The sequence below is a fragment of the Chelonoidis abingdonii genome, chromosome 11, assembly GCF_003597395.2.
Source record: "Chelonoidis abingdonii isolate Lonesome George chromosome 11, CheloAbing_2.0, whole genome shotgun sequence".
In the NCBI taxonomy this organism is placed as follows: Eukaryota; Metazoa; Chordata; order Testudines; family Testudinidae; genus Chelonoidis; species Chelonoidis abingdonii.
The window spans coordinates 55,006,424-55,020,331 of NC_133779.1; positions in this window are offsets into that span (position 1 = coordinate 55,006,424).

The following is a 13,908-nucleotide window of genomic DNA, read 5'->3' on the forward strand; positions in this document are numbered from 1 at the left end:
GAGTCTGTTTTTGAAGCTTTTCTGTTGCAAAATTGCTACCTTTAAATCTGTTACTGAATGGCCAGAGAGGTTGAAGTGTTCTCTTACTGCTTTTTGAAGAACAAGATGCACATCATGCTGATGAGCTCTGCATGGTCACCTGCGCTGATCAGCTCACCATGCTGGCCAAACAGGAAATGAAATTCAAAAGTTCGTGGGCCTTTTCCTGTCTACCTTGCCAGTGCATCTGAATTGAGAGCGCTGTCCAGAGCAGTCTCAATGGAGCACTCTGGGATAGCTCCCATAGGCCAATACCGTCAAATTGCATCCACACAACCCCAGATTCGACCCCGCAAGGCCAATTTCAGTGCTAATTCCCTCGTCGGAGGGGGAGTAAATAAATAGATTTAAAGAGCCCTTTAAATCGAAAAAAGGGCTTTCTTGTGTGGATGGGTCAAGGCTTAAATCGAAGTAACACTGCTAAATTCAACCTAAAATCATAGTGTAGACCAGGCCTCAGTCACCACACTGGCAGCCTTTCTTTCCTTTACTCCTTCTCTAGAGAGAGGGATTCACTGACTGCTGACCCACGTGGAGTAAGCCATAGACTCAGAGAGTTACACGTTAAGCAGCACCTAGAGAAAGGCCTAACTAGGAAGTTCCCCAAGTATTAAGCCCCGCACTGCAATACATTCTGGGCACTGGGGAGGACCAGAAACCCGCAGGGCCAGGTGCCAGGAGCAGGAGCCAGGGGTGTGGGTCATGCACCGTGTGGACAAGAAGCAGCCCGCCTCTCAGTAACAAACTGATTGTGAAAAAGCTTTGGTTTTTCCGTGAAAACCCAGACAAGTTGGAGAGAATTGGAACATTCATTTCCCAAAACAGCCTTTTCTAGCTGGCAAACCATGTCCCGGCTGTAGGTGGGATCCTGTGCCTGGGTCTGTCTCTGTCCAGGACTGGGCCTGAGCAGCCTTTCCCTGGCAGAGGCGGCCTCCCCCTGCTCAGTCTCCTAGTCTGCTCCCAGCCTGGCCCCAGCCCCAGCAGCAGCAGAGGCCATGAGGGTGTGACCAGCAGCCTTCTCCCCACCCATCAGCCTCAACAGGTGGCAGCAGCTTGGGGGTGGGGGTGGCACAGCAACCCAGTGTGCCAGGTCACAACACCACTGGGTTTGGGGGGCTTCTCAAAGAGGGGGCCTAAGGCAAACTGCCCCTTAACTGGGACAGGGCACTTTGGGGGGGTCAAAGTGGGACAGTCCCACAAAACCCAGCTCTGACAGCCAGAAACAACATCCGGGGCAGGGCTCTGTTAGCAACCTTATATTGAAAATGACCAAATACTCCCCATGAGCACATGACTTATGAGAAGAGGCTGAGGCAGCTGGGATTGTTTAGTCTGCAGAAGAGAAGAATGAGGGGGGGGATTTGATAGCAACTTTCAACTACCTGAAAGGGGGTTCAAAGAGGATGGATCTAGACTGTTTTCTGTGGTGCCTTAAGACAGAAAAAGAAGTAATGGTCTCAAGTAACAGTGGGGAGGTCTAGGTTGGATATTAGGAGAAACCTTTTCACTAGGAGGGTGGTGAAGCACTGGAATGGATTACCTAGGGAGGTGGGGAAATCTCCTTTCTTAGAGGTTTTTAAGGTCAGACTTGACAAAGCCCTGGCTGGGATGACTTAGCTGGGGATTGGTCCTGCTTTGAGCAAGGGGCTGGACTAGATGACCTCCTGAGGTCCCTTCCAACCCAGATATTCTATGATATGCAGAGCTGCCCCACCCCGACTCAGCCCTGCCCCAGCCCAGCCACTTCACCCTAGCCACGCAGCCATGCCCCAGCCCAGCCACCCCATCCAGCGCTGCCCCAGCCCAGCCACCTCACCCCAACCAGCCCTGCCCCAGACCAGCCGTCTCAGCCCCAGCAGCACTTCTCTTGCCTACTTGGGGGCCACCCTGGAACAAAATATTGGCATGTGAGTGACTCAAGAGTAGGATGGAAAATCTAACCATTGACCACACACTCACCCCTGCCACCACCAGCCAAAAGGGTCCTAGTGCTAACTGGAGCTAACTAGTACACACACACGGACACATGGACAGTATATTTTTATGTTATCTTATCATTTTTCTTACCTTATCCCAACACAGTGCCACAATCCAGACTATGGAGATCTGCACTGCAGAGTGCTCTGGTGTGTCCCAAGTATACAGAGAAGGTACATTCCATTTTCTAGCTAGCAAGGCGGGACAAAAACCAGCCAGGACGCTACCCTAGGAGTAGACTGTGCAGCCCTTGAGCCACAAGAAAGGCCAGGGGCAGCCTGACACATGATAAGTTAGTGTGGCAAGTTGTGTTAGAAATGGTAGATGTGTGTAGGATGATCAGATGTCCTGATATCATAGCAATGTTCCCCAAATTTTTTACCTCGTACTCCCCTTACCCCCGTTCATTCTCCCCCCCCTGGTGCCGGGAGGGGGCCATGGTTCCAGGAGGGGGTGGACACAGACAGGACTAAGGGGGCTGAAGCTGGGGCCACAGCTGGGGGCACGAGTGAAGCCCTGGGCGCAGGGCCAGCAACGGAGACCTTAAGTGCAGGGCCAGGAGCAGAGCCCCAGGTGCAGGGCTGGCAGCCGGGACCAGGAGCAGAACCACGGGTGCAGGACCGGCATCTGGAATCCTGGGTGCGGGATGCAGGGCCTGGAGTGGAGCCCTGGATGTGGAGCTGGCAGCTGGGAGAAGGGCCTAGGGCATGGGGCTGACAGCTGGGGCCAGCAGCCGTAGCCAGCAGCTGGAGCTGAGGCCAGATGCAGAGCTGGGTGGTTCTCTCTCCTCACCCCCATCAGGCACCAGTTGCGCCATCCTGAATGGTCCCCCTACACTTCCGGGGGGGGGGGGTCCCCCTACACTTCCGGGGGGAGCACACTCAACAGATTGAGGACTTCTGTATTGGAGGTTTTTGTCTTATATACACAACTATACCCCCCACCCCCTGGAAAAAAGTGTCCTGGTTTTTCATACTTCCTATCTGGTCACCCTAGATAGGGATGATGGGCTAAGAGCATGGCAGAAGGGAGTGACCCCACCTGCTGTGCCTACAAGCCCACTGTCAAAGTCAGACTCAGGACTCACAATTTGTCAGACTACTCTGTTTATTAGCAAAAGCGCCCTGCTAATACACTCAGAAAATGTGAGTGCCATACAAGGCTCAAACCATCTTATTTATACAGATAAAAGGGCGCAAAATTAGCAAGATTACAAAGGGAGCAGAACTGATAAGTTTACCTGGGGCTAGACACATATCTTATGTCCTTATTAACGCTCACCAATCTCCTGTTAATGTCCCACCATCAGTTTAAGTGGACCCATTGTTCAATACCTTAATACCTGACAACTTTATCTCCACATTCCTTATTCCTGCTTAAAGGAACATACAGCATTTCTTTAATTCATTCTACTTCTGCAATATAATTCATTCTACTTTCATACTGCTATGTAACATGCCCATCATCACATCATCCTGTCCTCTTCCCCCATGTAATGTGCCAGCTGTCCCATCCCCCTGTGTATCATGCTTCCCCCATTCCATTCCCATCTCCCAGGCAATATGGCCCCTTGCCTCCCCCCTACCCCTGTAACATGTCTCTCCAGCCCCCCTGCCCTCCTCCCATGCGGTGATGCTGAGAATGACTAGATGAAATGGGAAGGACTGGGTATTACATTAGTTGAAAGAGGATCTGATCAGAACTGATAGGAAAAAATAGCAAGAGAAGTTCTTCCTTTTGATAAGGAAATTCTCTGAACTCTAGAGATAAGGATGCAAGGAATGAGAACAAAGAGCGCCTGTCTTTATACTGGTGTCAGTACCTAAATCAAAGCCAATTCCAGAGACAAGGCAAAGGCATCCGGATACTTTAATGAGATGGTACGTTCTGGGGTGGAAATATTTGTGCTGTCTCTGCATGAAGCTATGACACAGGGAGGTGACTATGTTTACTGTTTCCATTGACTGGTGGAAAGGACAAAATTCAGGGAAGACTGATTGTGCCTGTCTAATTGATCTTGTTATTTACCTTTGGAAGGGCCCTTCTGGCCTCTGCTAGTCACTTAAAATCAAAATTGAGCTGTCAGCAGGAATGATGAGAGCTAACCCTGGCAGGTGGATCACAGACAGACAGCCTGTTCCACAAGTGTGGCTGCATAGAGCACGTACCTAATGCTTGGCTAGTGCGTACACACAGGAGAGCTATTGAATTTGTACAGAACAAACACTGGGGGAAATTCATGGTGATGCGGTAGCACCTGGGATGAGCTTGGTTCATTTCACTGCAAGGATGAATCTTGATCTCTGTGTGAGGAGTGGTGTGAGCACTGAACTTGGTGCCAGGAATACCTGTGTTGTAATCCTGCTTTCTTCTGTGGCCTCGAGCAAGTCTCTGGGCCTCAGTTTCCCCATCTGTACAGTAGTGACAACAATGTGCTCACAAACTTGTGTGCTTCAAAGGTGAAGGGGCACTATAGACATGTCTCTTATTCCACCCTCATTGACAAACAACAGTTCAGGAGAGAAAATAATACCTACCAGATGGACATGAATAGGCAGGGGAATGGAGGGAGGTGCCCTGTAGTTACCCCACTAGGGTTTTGCTTGGAGACCTTCATTATTGCCCATGTATTATAGGCAGAGCTGGTAAAGATGTCTATAGTTAAGGACCAATAACATTCTCCATTATAAATCCCTATTTTGAAACGCTTAAACATTACCAGTCTTTGGACTCAAATTTTCCATCCCAGGTGTCTGCCTTAGGCTGAGTTGTTTTTTTGTTTGTTTTGGTTTTTGAAAGTTTCATTAAAAAAACTAGTCTCAGCCATTTCTGAGACTAAGATTAGGAGAAAATAAGTCATTTTTCCAACCCTTTAGGAAGATATCTACCACCTCCAGACTTTGCAGCAGGGACTTGAAATTTTATAGGAAAATAGTCCTAGAGTCAGGGAGGTGCCTTTTGTGATCCCCATGAAAATCTGCCCTGTTTTGGCTGAGTTATAAACATCTGAAAATTGCCATTTTCATATATGCTACAGTGTCTGAAAATGCCATCGGTATTGAGCATGCTCTGGCCCAGCTGACCATCCGTCTGTACTGAGCATGCTTCCTGGCCATACTCAGCCTCCTGCATAGTAAGCACAGAGCTAGAACTCTAACTGGGACAGTGGCACAGCAGCACCACTTCCCCCATTCCTACTTCTTTGGCTCAGGAGAAGGTGTGCTGGGCTGGGAGCCAAGAGGTGATCTTCCACTGGTTGGTGTTAATCATTCTGGACATTTCACAGCACTTTGTCATTGAGTGAGGCCTCACAACTATAACTTAGGAGACAGGCACGTGTCACTTCCCCTATTGCGTAGCTCAAGAACTGAGAGGTTCCACCATTTCACTTCTGACCAAACTAGCCCCAGACCTCATCTCTGGTATAACAAACCTGAGTTTCATCCGCTCAGCCACAATTCTTTTGAGACGACATCTGCCAACGCTATGTGCCTGGCTGTGTTGTCTGCGAACACTAGACCACACTCTTCTCCGGAGCCAGGAACAGAACCGAGGAATCCTCACTCCCAACATTTTACTACTATCTAGCAAACAGCTATGTAAGTGACCAGACAATGTGTGTCATTCCCCTTTAGCTGCTGTTCCACACAGAGAGTAACAGCCTATCGCTGCTGCCTGTTACTCCTTAAGCTCAATCAGCAGATGTTTGTATTGGGGGTGTAAGGATCATGGGTTCAAACTCTGCTGATGGCCCCTGTAGGGCTCAACACTCAAAAATTAGGAAATGCCAGAATTAAGGGTGCCTGTTTAACCTTAACTCTGTCCCCTGTGTAGATATAGTCTTTAATTGCATGATTACATACAAGGCCCCTGCCTCACTCAGTGGACATGAGGGCAGTGAATGAAGTATAGAGGGCAGGAAGTGAATGGACATTATCTTGTTATTAACACACTGTACTAGGACCCAGAGAAGAGGGGTTCTCTCCCTGGCCCTGCTACAGGCTTCCTATGTGATTCTGGGCAGAACTGTATCATACTGCATACTCACAAGGGTGTTGAATGAAGGTCACAGGTAACCTTCATGTGGGACTTTCCTAACTCTGAAGTGTTTGACTTTACAACCTTAACATTTTTGAAGTGTTGATTTTTGTGTGTAATTATACAGTGCAAAACATGTGCAGTGCGCCCACGTGGAGATTTTTAATGACTGGTTGGGATAATGGGATTATGTCTAATTCAAAAACAGCTCCAATGTCTGCACCTTAACATCAGCAATTAAATTCTCCAGCAAAGTTTTCAGTTACTGTAAAACTGGAAACTCGTAACTCACCATTTGCTGAAAAGGTTTGAAATTTTGCAACTTGATCCCATTTCTACAAATGATTTGCAGCCTCAGAAACAAGGATGTTTTGATGAGAGACAATTTAATTCTGAATCTAATTTTGAGCCCAGCTCTGTTAGTAACATGTGTACAGAGAGGAGTTAATTTACCAAGTAATTTCTGAGTTGACTGTGTCCCTTTAAATTTATGGGAAAGGTGTTTCAATGTCTTTTCCCCATCCATCTAATTTACATAATGCATCCCTGGTGATGCCATCTTTGTGCTTGAAGGGGAATTGGAACTGCAGGCATGGCATCACCCCTAAAGCCCAATCGGTGATGAAGTCCTATAGGCCAAGAACTACACTGGGGCAGTGTCCACTATCAGAGGAGGAATGGGGACAGCATGGAGCCGGAGCCCCAGTCTATAAGCGATGGTCACATAAACACCACCCTATACCAGAAACCTACTGACCGCTATACTTACCTACATGCCTCCAGCTTCCATCCAGGACACACCACACGATCCATTGTCTACAGCCAAACTCTAAGATACAACTGCATTTGCTCCAATCCCTCAAACAGAGACAAACACCTACAAGATCTCTATCAAGCATTCTTAAAACTACAATACCCACCTGCTGAAGTGAAAAAACAGATTGACAGAGCCAGAAGAGTACCCAGAAGTCACCTACTATAAGACAGGCCCAACATAGAAAATAACAGAACGCCACTAGCCGTCACCTTCAGCCCCCAACTAAAACCTCTCCAGCACATCATCAAAGATCTACAACCTATCCTGAAAGATGATCCGTCACTGTCACAGATCTTGGGAGACAGACCAGTCCTCACTTACAGACAGCCCCCCAACCTGAAGCAAATACCAGCAACCACACACCACACATCAAAAACACTAACCCAGGAACCTATCCTTGCAACAAAGCCTGATGCCAGCTCTGTCCACATATCTATTCAAGTGACACCATCATAGGACATAATCACATCAGCCACGCCATCAGGGACTTGTTCACCTGCACATCTACCTATGTGATATATGCCATCATGTGCCAGCAATGCCCCTCTGCCATGTACATTGGCCAAACCGGACAGTCTCTACACAAAAGAATACATGGACACAAATCAGACATCAAGAATTATAACATTCAAAAACCAGTCGGAGAACACTTCAACCTCTCTGATCACTCAGTAGCAGCCTTAAAGGTGGCAATTTTGCAACAGAAAAGCTTCAAAAATAGACTCCAACAAGAAACTGCTGAACTTGAATTAATATGCAAACTAGATACCATTAATTCTGGCTTGAATGGAGACTGGGAGTGGCTGGCTCATTGCACAAATTGAATTGATTTCCCCATGGTAAGTAACCTCACACCTTTTTGTCAGCTGTCTGAAATGGGCCATCTTGATTATCACTACAAAACTTTTTTTCTCCTGCTGATAATAGCTCATCTTAATTAATTAGCCTCTTAGAGTTGGTATGGCAACTCCCACCTTTTCATGTTCTCTGTATGTATATATATCTTCTTACTGTATGTTCCATGCTATGCATCTGATGGAGTGGGCTGTAGCCCACGAAAGCTTATGTTCAGATAAATTTGTTAGTCTCTAAGGTGCCACGAGTACTCCTGTTCTCTTTGCAGATACAGATTAACACATTTGCTACTCTGAAAGCAGTCTAGAATGAATCACTCTGCTCCCCCGTGTAACATGCCCCATCATGCCCATACAAAGAGCAGTGGCTCCAGACATGAGCTGTTAATATTCACTGCATCTGCACTCGGAATGTCTCAGACTCATCATACCTTGTCAAGTTGGACACAGGATATTTGTAGATAGGTGGAAAGAAATCTGGATTCAGACTGAGCAGACACCAAGTCCATGTGAACCAAATCCTGCCAATTGTTCCACAGCCACAAATCTCAGCTTATTGGAGAGGGGACATGCCAATAAACCCGAAAGACATTGCAGTACCAATGTAAGAAGTCACAAAGACACAAAGCAAATAGCCACAGATAATAGGCTTTGGATTACAATCTCCATACTCTGACATAGTGCAGCGCTGGGGCTGGGGAGAGCGTGGGAAGGAAGAGCCATTGATAGTCATAGGGCTGGTCTACACTGGGGGGAATCGATCTAAGATACGCAACTTCAGCTACGTGAATACCGTAGCTGAAGTCAAAGTATCTTAGATCAAGTTACCTACCATCCTCACGGCACGGGATCGACGTCCGCAGCTCCCTGTGTCGACTCCACTACCGCCGTTCACGTTGATGGAGTTCTGGAGTCAACAGGAGCTCATTCGGGGATCGATATATCAATGTGGCCAGTAGTGAAGACGTACCCATAGAAAAAGAAAGTTCTTGTTTCTGTCTTTCATGGAGCGTAAGAGATGATCAGCCCTGTCACTGGAGCAGGGACATTGTGGAGCTGTGTGCTGAGACAGGAACGCTGTGAAGATGTCTGCTTTGAGCAGGGGGTTGGACTAGATGACGTCCTGAGGTCTCTTCCAACCCTAATCTTCTATGATTCTGTGATAGTGTATAACACCATTTGGCAGGAGTAAATGGGCACAAACTGGCTCTCCAGTCAGCAAAGAAAGGCGGAACAGGAGCCCGTGGTTGGAAGCTGAAGTCACACACATTCAAATTAGAAAGAAGGTGTAAATGTTTACAAGGGTGGCTCCAGGCCCCAGCACTCCAAGCACATGCTTGGGGAGGCAAGCCGCGGGGGACTCTCTGCTAGTCGCCACGAGGGCGGCAGGCAGGCTGCCATGGGTGGCATGCCTGTGGAAGGTCCACTGGTCCCGCGGCTTCGGAAGGTCCACTTAAGCTGTGGGACCACCGGACCCTCCTCAGGCAAGTCGCCGAAGGCAGCCTGCCTGCCATGCTTGGGGCGGCAAAATGCCTAGAACTGCCCCTGAATGTTTAACAGGGAGAGCAATTAATCATTGGAACAAACTCCCCAAGGAAGTGAGGGATTCGCCAGCTCCTTTTGTCTTCAGATCCAGACTGGAGCCTTTCTGGAAGCTGCATAAGCCAAAGACAAGTTACTGGGCTCGACACAGAGGTAACTGGGTGACAGTTAATGCCCTGTGAGATGCAGGTCAGACAAAATGACCTAATCGTCCCTTCTGGCTTTTGGCTCTGTACAAATCCTTGAGGGTTATTGGCTGGTGGAGACTCAAAGGGAACGGAGCTAGCTGCGAATTGCCACCAGCCCCACTCTCTGCAGCACCGAACCTTTCCTTGGAGTTTGTTTAGTGCTGAGCGATCACAGCTGGAGGTGCTGTGGCTGTCCGCCAGAATGTCTGCAATCATGTGACCTGTAGCCCTTTCACTGCAGCACCAAGGGAACTGCAAGCCCGTGTGGGTAGCTGGGCAACTCTGCTTTCTGTTCATCCCTCTCTCCTTTTCCTTTGTGGCCCTTGCTCATGCAGCGCTGAGCTCGGGTTTTCTCCTGCTTTTGGACCCTAGTTACAGTTTTACATTCTTTGAGCTGAAAGTGGTAAGATTCTCTCAGGCCCAGTTCACAGACTAGGGATGGAGAGGGAAGTGCACGTGGCTGGGGAGGAAGCAGCTTTTGGGGCAACTGTTTTGAGACGCCAAGGGGGCGTCTGCTGCGTAGGAACCCACACTGAAGATAATAGTCAAGGCAGCAGCACGTTACTGCTCAGAGACAGGGAAAAGCCTGTCACAACAGACCAAGGCTGCTATTATCCTCAGCTCAGGGGTAATTATGGCTTCTTCCTCTTTTCTTCCCTTTATTACTCTCTGAGTTGCTGTTAACATGATTTGAGTCTGAAGCATAAAGCGAATGGTGTGTGTGGCAAGTTTAACGCCCACATTTAATTCTCCAGCTCTCCCTAATTACACCCTATTGCACATCAGCACAATTATACCTTCAGGAGCCATGGGAAACCTGAAGCTAGTCCCCCCTTACAGAGGAAACGAAGCACTGGGCATGCGAGCAAGGGCTGGATCCCGAGCACTGAAGTCCCTGGCAATTTGGGCATTGGCTTCAACGGAGCTGGATCAGGTCGTCAGTGCTGTGCCAAAGGCCAGTGCCTGCTGGAGCGAGAGCAGCAGGGTGGAGGTGAAGGGCCAGGCCCTGGAGAGGCAGCATTGCAGCCTACAGCTAGCAGCACATTCCCTAGACGGAGGCCAGATTTTTCCATCAAAATTGTGAATTTTGAAATATTCCTCTAGCCCCAATCAGCATTAAGTGGCAGCCCCACTCACCAGGAACCAAGACCCAGCCCCACCGGCAAGGAACCGAGACCCAGTGCCTCTGTTTACTCTGCATATGTTGTATTGCTGCCCTGGAGGGATGTGGGGGGAAGTGAGGGCAACAGTAGTTTGCTCTCAGGGCAGACCAAGAGACATAGGTGTATGGGTGTTGCCTAGCTGTCTGAGTGAAGTGAATGAGTCATCGCTAAAAAAACTGTCCGAGGAGGCCAACACATGTCAATGGAAAACCCAGTCAACAGGACACGGACACCTTGCAACCAAAGACCCAGAGGCAGGAGGATTTCCCCACCTCTCAGCAGGGAAGCTGAGCAAAGACCCCAGCTCAGAACAAAGGACTAGGGGCGTGACGGGGGAAGTAAAGAGCTGGCTTCTGGAAGGAGCTGGGACTCTTTCAGCTGGGAGAGGACTGAGGAAGGAAGTCAGGAGGAGAGACATGGGATCTGAAAATGGGTGCACTACAGCTTGGCTGGTGAGTTGCTCTGTGCTGAGCAGAATGGTCCTGCGCTAATCTACAGACTTCCTACTCTGAGTTCCAGTTGACTGATAAACCCAATTGTTCTGCAAACGCTGTTTGAGGGTCACTGCAAACACTGTCTGAGGTGATCTAGTCCCTGCAGAGTGGGCAAGTCTCTCCAAGGAGTCTGTCTCTCAGCTGGACTCACTGGGCAGAGCTCATGCTGTGAAGCAGGAGTGCTGAAGCCCAGAGTCTCAGTCTCAGTCTCAGGAGGTGGTGAGGCCGTGTGGTCGACCCTGAAGGACAAGCTCTTGGGGGTCTGGCCCATCGAACGGGTTCCTCCTAGACACTGTTGCAAAGCAGGGCACATAGCACCAATTCTGTGGGTCTGTGACACTGAACCTGGCTGTGGAAGAGGCTTGGAAATGCAAACAAGTGTCATCATCCCAGCTGTGATTGGGAACTGCTCTGTAAGAACCGACTGCTCCATCCTTGGCCTTGACTCTGGTTCCTTCATCCGGTTGGGGAGCCTTCCTCTTTGTCACATTTGCGTGTCCTTATGGTGGTGCACTACCAGGGCCTGCTCATCCTGGGAGTTTCAACCTCTCGCCCTAGTTGGGGCTTCCCTGTTTACTCCTGCCTCAAAGGCTGGTCTCTACCTGCACAGAACCTGCATGGCCAAGTGCCCCACATGCTCCCACACCTCTGGGCAGAGAGCTGTGAGGCTGGGGTATGGGGCGGGGTGAGCTTTCAGCTCGAACGGGCAAGGCCTCAAATGGCTGGTGGGACTCCTCCCACTGTGCCTTTATCCAAGTTCCATGTTATAAACCTCCCCCTTCTGCACCCTGCTGGCTGGGTGCAATGGGGTTCAGGACAGGTTGTCTGAACGGGGGTAGGGAAAGCTGGGTGTCCTAGTTCCACAAGCTCAGGCTGTTTTGCCAGCACAGCTCATTCACTGGAGTCGTATCCTGGACTGAACTCCCACCGAGCTCTGACATCTTCATCAGGATGATTAACAGAGAGAACTTGGGCTCCCAAACTACACTTCCCACAGAAGCTGATCAGTCCTGAGCTGGTATCAGCAGGGCCCAGCTGTTTCCCGGCATGGGCCCTTGGCAGCAAAGATTCCCGAGTCACAGGTTACAGCCTGGACTCCAGGATGGCAGGTGGCGGAGGAACAGGCCTAGCTGGCATGGGTTAGGTGGTTCTGCTCATGACCATGGCCAGCAATCGCCAGGGAGATGACAGGACAGCATCTCCCCGGATGCATCCCAGCACCACAGCAAAGCTCAGGTATGTCAGGCATCCAGGGTCACTGGGGTAGCCCAGAACCAACTGGCAGGGCCAACCCAGCTGAGACAGCAGCTCCCCCTGCTGGAGTGCAGGGGGTAATGGTGGCCAGGCAGCCCAAAGCGCCAGGCAGGTTCATCTACACCCCAGCACACAGTGTCCACCCAAAGGGGGCACCAATGAGACCTGCAACAGGTGGGTGGGGCGCATGGGTGCCTCAAGGACCCACTCCCCCCGCCCCCCCAGACGGACAGACAGACAGTTGTGTATGGGGACGGATAAAGCATCACAATCGTCACATGTGCCCCCACCCCCACCCTGAGCCACCCTTTGGCCTGTGGCCTCAAGCCAGCGCTTCCCTGCATATGGGGGCTGTTGTTTGGCCGAGGAGGGGTAGAGAGAGGTGCTGTCTGCTTTAACCATTGCCTAGACCCTGCTCTGCCCACCACCCAGAGCCCCCAAACAGCACCCTGCATGCCCCTGCCCTCACTGTGGCCATCCCACACCCTGCCGATATTTGTGCTCACCTATGAGACTGGCTTCTGCTTGTGACCCCACAGTCACCTCCATGGCGACAGACACAGCTGTGGGTGGTCCCTGGGGCTGTGGAGCCATGGTGTGGCAGGCAGGGATGTGGGGCTGAAGCCTGGCTTTGAGCCTGGGGAGAGCAGGTGTGCTGTATCAACCTCCTGGGAACAGACGCAGCCCACACCACATGGAGCCCTCATGCCTGCCTGCAGCCCAGGGCAAGACAGGAGGGTTCACCCAGGCTCCCAGGCCTTGCATCATGCCCCCAAGCAGTGCTGAATAGAGGGAGAAGCACATGTGATCTTCAGCAGAGAAATCCTAGGGGGACGGGGGACACTGCAGTGTGTGGCCTCTGCCCTGCCTCACTGAGCCAGGACCCCACAGCGCTCATCCTTCTCTGGGTGGGGGACAGGGGGGTTGGCTGAGTGCTAGGAACCATTAGTTTGGTACAGAGCCGGTTCTCCCTGCTCAGATCAAACTCCCATTGGGCCTTGCTCACCCCGGGGGTTCCAGCCCCATCAAGCTGCCCCTGTGCAGCTGGTCATGGCTGGTTCAGCATAGCTCACCCCGGTGCACCATGGCACTGGGGACTGGGACCCCTCTGAGCCCTCCTGCTCCGGCTCCAGCAGCTCTGGGGACAGGCACCGTCATACCAGCCCAGATGCCATTGTGCTGCCATGGTCGGGGCAGTGTGTGTGTGTGGGGGGGGGGGGGGAGTACAGGGTGGGCATGATTATAAATAAAGCCAGCCCATATAATTTCCTGGTACGAGCCCATAAGGGTAGCAGGTGCCTTTGCTGGGGGAGGAGGAGAGCGCCTGGACTCCTCGGTGCCTGCCCAGGCCAGCTGGGGTCAGGATGAACACAGAGCTGCTGGCTGGCGGGGCGTGCTAGAGAGCAGCTAGCACTGCATCAGGAATGGGAATATGGCACGTATTGAAACGCACAGAGCTGTCATTAACAGCCTAGTGAGCTGGGCACAGGAAGCTTTCGAGCTGCAATTCCGGTTAGGCCACCTTACGTGCTGTATTTGCAT